Source organism: Rhamphochromis longiceps, linkage group LG5 (genome assembly GCF_057381845.1).
Source record: "Rhamphochromis longiceps isolate RC_006_pf linkage group LG5, R_longiceps_female_GT1.1, whole genome shotgun sequence".
In the NCBI taxonomy this organism is placed as follows: domain Eukaryota; kingdom Metazoa; phylum Chordata; class Actinopteri; order Cichliformes; family Cichlidae; genus Rhamphochromis; species Rhamphochromis longiceps.
The window spans coordinates 15,118,777-15,126,543 of record NC_140561.1 but is presented as its reverse complement, the minus strand read 5'-3'; the positions used below and the strand labels follow the sequence as shown (position 1 = coordinate 15,126,543).

Here is a 7,767-nt window from a genome sequence, read left to right as displayed (position 1 = left end):
AAGATGTCATCCAAGTATGGAATGCAGCACTCATCCCGAAGGGGAGCCAGCATTTCTTCCATACTGCGTTGGAATGCAGCAGGTGCGTTGGTAAGACCGAAGGGAATTCGCACCCATTCATAAAGGCCCCAGGGGGTGATGAATGCAGTCAGATGGCGGGATCCTTCTGCTATAAAGCCCTGGTGATAGGCTTTTCCCTGGTCCAAAATGGAGAACCAGTTGTACCCTCCCAAGGTGTCAATGAGGTCCTGGATTCTTGGTAATGGGTGGCGATCAGGTACTGTGCGCTGGTTCAGGAGACGGTAGTCGATACAGAGCCTTAGGGAGCCATCCTTTTTCCGCACGCAAACTATTGGCGCAGAGTAAGGGTGTTAGATTTGTATTGTTGATTGTCATTTATGCTTAGAAATATTTACTTATATATGCTTAGAGTTTTGTAATTAGTTGTAGATTGGTAGAGGTTTTGATCCTTGATAGTCTGCAAACTTTGTGTGTATTAGACAGCACTTTGGGAGCATGAGAGGTCATACCGTGTCTTATTGTTTTATGGTAGGATTAACGTAGCTACGTCTGTTCTAGTCTAAGTGCTCTTTGTTTAGATGAACTGCAGGACTTCCTCACCGTGTTATCTAGGATGAACCATCTAGGGTGAGGGGGAGACTACCCTCTTCCTGACCAAGGATGTTTGACCCTTTGATCAGCAACACACACACACACACACACACACACACGGTACTCTTTGTTTGTATGTAGACGTCGTATGTTAATGAACCTATGCATATTCATGTAACCTCAATAAAAGGACAGTGTTACGGGAGGACGGACGAGAGCTACTGGGGTCAAGCGAAGGAACGGCGTTTGTCTGGTTCTCTCCCGTGCACGAGTACCATGAAGAAGTTTGCCTACTTGCGTCTTGCTTGCAGTGTAATTATATTGTCTTCAACGTTCCAGCAGATGGGTTCAAGCTACAAACCTATCATTAATTGGTCCTTCGATGCCGGAGCCCTGGAATCGCATTCACCGAGGGGAGGAGAGGCACGCTGAAAGACTGACGTCAGCCAGGAAGTTCCTGTGGATTCGCGGTCTGTCTTTTCTCCTCGATGAATGACGGTCGGCGGGATTCGGGCTGATATTACACTCTAAGCAATGCCAAGTAAGTTTAAAGAGGCCGACTCTATAACCGTGTCGTTGTGCAGTCTCCGCCACTGTGTGAGGCATTGAGAAGAGCCCGACTCTATAACCGTGTGGTTGTGCAGTCTCCGCCACTGTGTGAGGCGTTGAGAAGAGCCCGACTCTATAACCGTGTGGTTGTGCAGTCTCCGCCACTGTGTGAGGCGTTGAGAAGTTCGCTACTTTGTGGAGCGATACCCGGGTTCCTTGCTACTTTGTGGAGCAAGAGGTTCCTCGCTACTTTGTGTGGCTAGAGGTGAGTTCTCCGCCACTTTGTGGGGCGTTGAGAAGTTCCGCGGGGTCCAGACTGTGCTGGACGATAGGCCTATTTTGTGTTGTTTTTGTTGTCGTCGTCGTCGTTGTTGTTGTTGTGTGAGTGTGTGCGGGGCAGAACATGTGGTCTATGACACCGACTGTTGTTGTTATCATGGGTTTCTAAGCAACCAAGAGTAAGTCGGAGGGAGACAGACGTTTGTGCTGGACTTTGCTCCTGGCAGCACAAAGTATTTATGTAATAAAGAGAGAGAGAGCGACGGCTCCACAGCTGCGCGGGTTCACGCGAGCGCGGTCACGCGGGTTTCACGCGGACCTGAGCCGTGCGGTTAATCGCAGGCTTAAAAATGGAAGAGATTAAAATGTTAGAAGTTTTCAGAAAACACACCAGCCTTGAAGAGCGTGTGGAGAAGGCCAGCCCACATCAGCAGCTATGCTCTGGTGGGTGGCTGTCCCCCCACCCCTTGCTGACACAAAACGTTAACTCTTCAGCCTGTGTGCCAGACCATAGACGTAATTGAGGTGGATAGTTGTTAAAAGTCATCTACATTACGCTTGTGGTTGCTTAAATTCAGTACGATGACATGTGAGGTGAAGTGATATAGATAAATATTTAAACTAATGAAGTGCATAGAGGCACTTGACCTGTGTGGAAGACTGTCGTCTTATTATGAACCATTGTTGAGATGTAGAGCACACCTGTGAAAACAACTAATATGCTGAACCCTGTATGAAACATCTAAAAGTACATGATGGAGAAGCTGAGTTGAATATGAAAGTGTAAGACTTTGCCACTGTGGGCAGAGCAACTACTGTGTGATGTTGCGTTGCAGTTTTTTTTTTTTTCTTCTGAGCTGATGAGCAGGCTACACATTATCAGATCGAGAGCTGTCTGAGAACTACTCTAAGAGAGGGAAACAGCACTATGTTAACTGTGATAACTGGAGTGTGCAGCGTTTCCATGAGCAGTTTTCCTGAATCTTGACTCTTGTGTGTGGAGTGTTCATAGCATCAGCATTATGTTTTTGTTTATTTGTTTTGTTGGGTTGGAAATAATTAAATAAACGTGTGATCATGCCTATGGATCACCATGGCACATATCTCCAGCCATATGATTTATTTATGCAGATGACAAAGTGAGTGTGAATGTGTCTGACATCACAGTGTTTTTGTGCACTGTGCAAGAGTAATTGCCTTTGATTGTGAGTGACAGCGGTGATTTTGCAGGTCACCAGCTATTGTAAATAAAAAAAAAAAAAGAGTGAATAAGAGGGAGAATTTATATTGTAGAAAAAAATAATCATAGGAAAAAGGTTTTGTGTTGATCAACCAAAAAAACAACTATAATTTCATTTTCTGCTTTTAAGAAAGGATTGTTCACAAAAACAGAGAGAGAGAGAGAGAGAGATATATGTGTTGATTAAGCAGTGATGATAATAATGAAAATGTCTTAGTTGTCACTTTCAGGTGAAAAGCAGACCTGAATCAATTTTCCACATGCAGCGGTCGGAAGAAAAGTTATAGTTTAACAATTGGAAACGTTCAAGCCAAGTTTCTGGCTGACTTATTTACAGCACGATCTGTCTCAAAACTCTCACTCTTCCCTGAAAAAACCTGATCAGCAGCGGCAGTATCGGAGCAGAGGCTGCAGAAGCAAAAGCAGCAGAAGAAGAAAGCAAACCCATCTTCCTGTCTGATTGAATGAATTCCACGGAAGGGCGAGCAAGATGGCGGCGTGAAGAGGAGTTTTTGTTCGAGCGCTCAGCACGAGACACTTATTTGACGTCTTTCTGGCTTTCGGGACTTTTTTGGAGATCAGCGCGCTAAACTTGCTGGATCTGAGGCCAGGGTCTGCGGCGGCAGCATGTTGAAATGCTCAAAAAGGACTGAGTGACTCGGGCAAGCCACATGCGGCTAGCGACATGAAAGAAATGGACCCTTCATGATGCGTTCAACGTGCCAGCGCTGTGGTGGGAAAGGCTCCATCATAAACATGCCCTGCGCCGAGGTTCAGGCCAAGAAGAAGAAGACGATGACTTCCAAGCCCAAGAAGGTCGGCCTCAGCGTGGGCGAGCTGATTGTGAAAGCCGTGGCCGCTCTCAAGAAGGCTCTGGCTGCCGGAGGCTACGATGTGGACAAGAACAAGGCCCGTGTCAAGACCGCCATCAAGAGTCTGGTGGCGAAGGGCACTCTGCTGCAGACCAAGGGCACCGGGGCCTCCGGATCCTTCAAGATGAACAGGGTTACTGAGACCAAAGCTAAGACGCCCGCCGCGGCCAAAGCCAAGAAACCGGCAGCAGCTGCTAAGAAGTCGCCCAGGAAGGCAGCAGCAGCAGCACTTCAGCCACTAGCACGAAGTCAACCGCATCAGAGGACAATAGTGAGAGTGGCTGTGACTTCACTGTGCATGTGAAGAAAACGTTTGAGGAGAACTGAACAGTTGGAGTTTGACATTTGCCACCTGTGGAGTAAAATGGCAAGAAGAGACAGTGGGACACAGGACAAAGCTGAAGGAGAACTGCCGGCTGTTGGACTGTTGAAGTGGGAGAGGACAACAGAGTGAGAAGACTAGGTGAGAACACATAGGAATTATTTAATGTGGGAAATCAAAATTTGGGTTAGCAAACCTGGGGAAAAGAAAACTGACTGCTTAAGTTGGAAAATTGAGACGGAGTCTGAAACATTGCGAAAATAGAAACATATACAAAATCACACACACACAAGCAGAACATGCATTAACCCTACTAACAATTCCAAACACAAAATGACTCATGAAGACTCATAGCACATTAGTTAAGAAATGATTAAATAATAGCAGAGAAGTGTGTAGGAAAGGCAGCTTTAAGAACATGCTCTGCTGGAGATGCAGCTCCACAGACATGCATTAGACCTGCCTAATAACACAAACACATGTAATGAAAATTAGCTTGTTATCTTTCATCAGTGTTAAAATAGTGTCAATTTAGCAGACACTTGTTATTAAATACTGAATTTATGCAATGCAAAAAATTGACTCTCCAGGTTGCAGGACAACAGTTTAACTTTTGTGAGAAAAAAGATCCTGGTTTGACCAACCAGTGATCAGACAATAAATTTAGTTGTTAAAATGGTAAATTGGGAGAAGCTTCCTGCTTGATTGAGGCAGCACATGTAATTTACTGTATGAGGGAAATTGTCTTTTGTGATACTATTTTGAACATGCTTTTCTGTCGTCCTGTCAACTTAGTGGGTTAATAGTTGATATGCAAATTAGTTGATCGGTTTTAGATTAATGAAAGGTGACTGAATTCTAGTACGAGTGAATGAGATGTGTTGGAGTTGTTGTGTGTTGAGTGGAGACTCTAAAACACTGAGTTTCCTGCTTTGATGTGCGAGTGAATCCTGTATTTAGATACACAACTCTGAATACGTCAGAACAGACTGTTTTGTGAAGTGCATGACAGCATGTCACATGTTTTATGATGAAGGGAAAAGGAAAATTGAATAAAATAGATCTGTGGCCTAAATGAGTGAAGAGCACAGACCTGGTAATTAAACTCATAGCTAATAAGACATTAGGATTATGTTGTGTGTTGTGCAGCTGATGGTTGATTTGGAGTGAATCTAGCTGATGATTTTTCTTTTGTTGTGAAGTCGAGCCTGCCGATTAGTATGATGGTATGATGAACCATGCTAATGGTATGATTTACCTGAGATGAGGAGTTTGTGTCATGACTTAACAAGGCCTTTTTATTTTGATACTTTCACAGTGCACTGAAAGTTTTGTTTGATAATCTCTGTTCTTTAAGCAGATCTGCACGTCGGGAATTAAAAGCGCTACACGTCGTCGAGAAAATTGTGCCAAGTGAGTTCTCCACATTTAAATGGACTCTGGAGAAAGCCACTTATTTGGGACAATTATTAAATGACAGTCCCAGTCCAAAAGGATTCAGCGATGTAATCCAAACTAAAGTTCTTCTTTTTCTTTTTGAAATGACGTCATTTTGCTGAGAGTGGAAACTAAATGCGACGATAGGTTCCACTATCAGCAAAGAAAGAAAGAATGAATGCATGAATGAGTGAGTGAAAGGAAAACAAACTGACTGACTGGTAAAAGCTGACAAAAGCTGACAAGACTTTACTGATGTAACACGACTGTGTGAAGTTGACCCCCGCCTGGCAGGGGTGCAGATGAGTCTGTGTGTGCTTCCCTTTACAGAAGCAGAAAGATGACAGCAACACTCGAGGTTGCGTGATGATTTAACATTTTAAATGCCATTTTCTGTGTCTGTGAATTTACTATGTGTGTGTCATTCACTAGCTTGTGTGCTCACAGAGATATCTGTGACAAAGTATGCATACGCCTGCGCAAGCGCTAACATTTGCATTTTCGTTTTTACAGCATTATGGTTCTTCATGTGTTTGATCATGTGATTTATAGGAATACTGGCGTATGTTTCTCTACTACAAGATTTCTGGGTTTATGTGTGAAGAAAACTGTAGTTACAGGCTATATGTTGATGGAGAAATTAATATAGTTTGAGACATACTGTGATGAGACCAGTGTTACTTTTTCCACAGCGAGTGTTAACTTTATGGTGTTTTATGGCACCTCTGGAATGTGGATGGCCGACGCCTGCCCACCAGGATAGTCAATGTGTATTGCTAATGTTTGTTTTTCTGAGACTGCATTTAGAAGATTCAGCTGAAGCGGACAAGTGACATGAGTACAACAAATAAGAGATTACGGTAATTATGGAATAGTTTATTTTGGGCTCATTTGCTGGCCACTTTTGAACCCATAATAATAATAATATATGAGTGGAGTGACTTTGCTTAAGAGAAGTCACTGATTACATTAATGTTAACAGAGTACATGGGATAATCCATGTCTGAGGTGAATTAGGGTAATAGTTGTAGTTACTGCTTTGAGAAAACCTGCACATGACACTTGTCTTGCTGATGTTGAATGCTTATTACTCTTATGATACAATTGTTTACAGGTATGAAGTTTGATTTCACTTCCAGATTTTGCTTTCCAGGCCGTGATGGTGTGTATGCAGGCTCCTGGGAGAGCCAGGTGTTAAGCAAACTTAATATGCAACACACGCTAACATCTTTTATTGCAGGGTTACGGAGCTACTCCAGAGGAGATGCCCTGATGTTGCCTGGGACATGATCTAGCTAATCTTTTTCTTTAAGACAGGGATCCAGGTTTGGTGAGTTGACGCATGGGAATGTCCATGCGTCAAGAGGTGGAGTGCAAGGATTAACATTAAACAATGTTTACTATTATTGTTGCAGTGATTTGTGTGATTAGCCGTTTTATTTACAAATATTAAACCTATGCAAGTGGTGCATCCATGTTCAGATGAGGCTTTGATGGCCTATAAGTGAAGTTCACTGAACTAAAGAATGTGGTTTGATGATTGTTGACATGCTCTCCAAATAGAAGTTTTTCTTCTTAGCAAGGAAATACAGGTGCAGCAGTAATCTCCTGAGAAATCTTCAGAGGCCCAGTGAGAAGCGTGAACCATTCCAGGCATAGCTGACAGCCAGGCAGTGGTTGAGGTCAAAGGTCAAGCTGGTTGGGGCCCATCATGAGATCAGACCTTGGAGCCACAGCAAGGACCATGAAACTGCCTGCAAAATAGAGGAGAGGATCGTCCACAAGATGGGAGCTGAGGCCAGGAGAGAGGCTTCAGGAGGATCAGAGATCATCTTCAGCACAGCAGACATCACACAGAGAGCTGTGCTACTGAGCTTCCAGGAGATTTTAAATAAAATGAAAGATTCAATATTGACGCTGAGGAAGACAACTAAGGTGTACGACGTGCTCTGCCTTAAACCTTCAGCAGCGTTGGAACATGAAAACTCGTGGGATGAGGGGAGCGTGCCAAGCTCCATCGACAGCGCAGAAGGAGTTCGAGGATGACATCATGATTCTGTGAAAGCACAGGAACCAGAAGCTATGGTGGTGATGACAGCAGTTTCCTATGAACATCACCTAATGCTGTGCCACTATACTGTGCATACGATGACACTCTGAAGGCTGCTGGGATCATAACAGCAGTAAGATGACGGAACCCAGCACCCTTTCCACAGAGAGCTTTTTCTGCAGAGCGTGGACAATTAAGGAGTCATAAATATCCCCCTCACAAGACGAAGGTCTGAAGTCAGGTGATGGGGGCTGGTAAGAGGCCATAAAACTAGAGTGCTGAGAGGTCTGCAGCTTGGAAATAGCTGAGACCCATGTTGACAAACAACAAAACCAACTGGTATGTTTGAATGTCTATTCTACATACATTTGGACTCTGGTCCTATGGACAGTGATGGAAACAACTG

At 43.9% G+C, this 7,767-nt stretch overlaps 1 pseudogene; it reads left to right on the top strand.

The window, feature by feature from the left end:
• The first annotated feature begins 3,014 nt into the window (after nt 1-3,014).
• On the top strand, nt 3,015-5,024 carry LOC146669463 (histone H1 pseudogene; annotated as a pseudogene).
• Nucleotides 5,025-7,767: the final 2,743 nt, after the last annotated feature.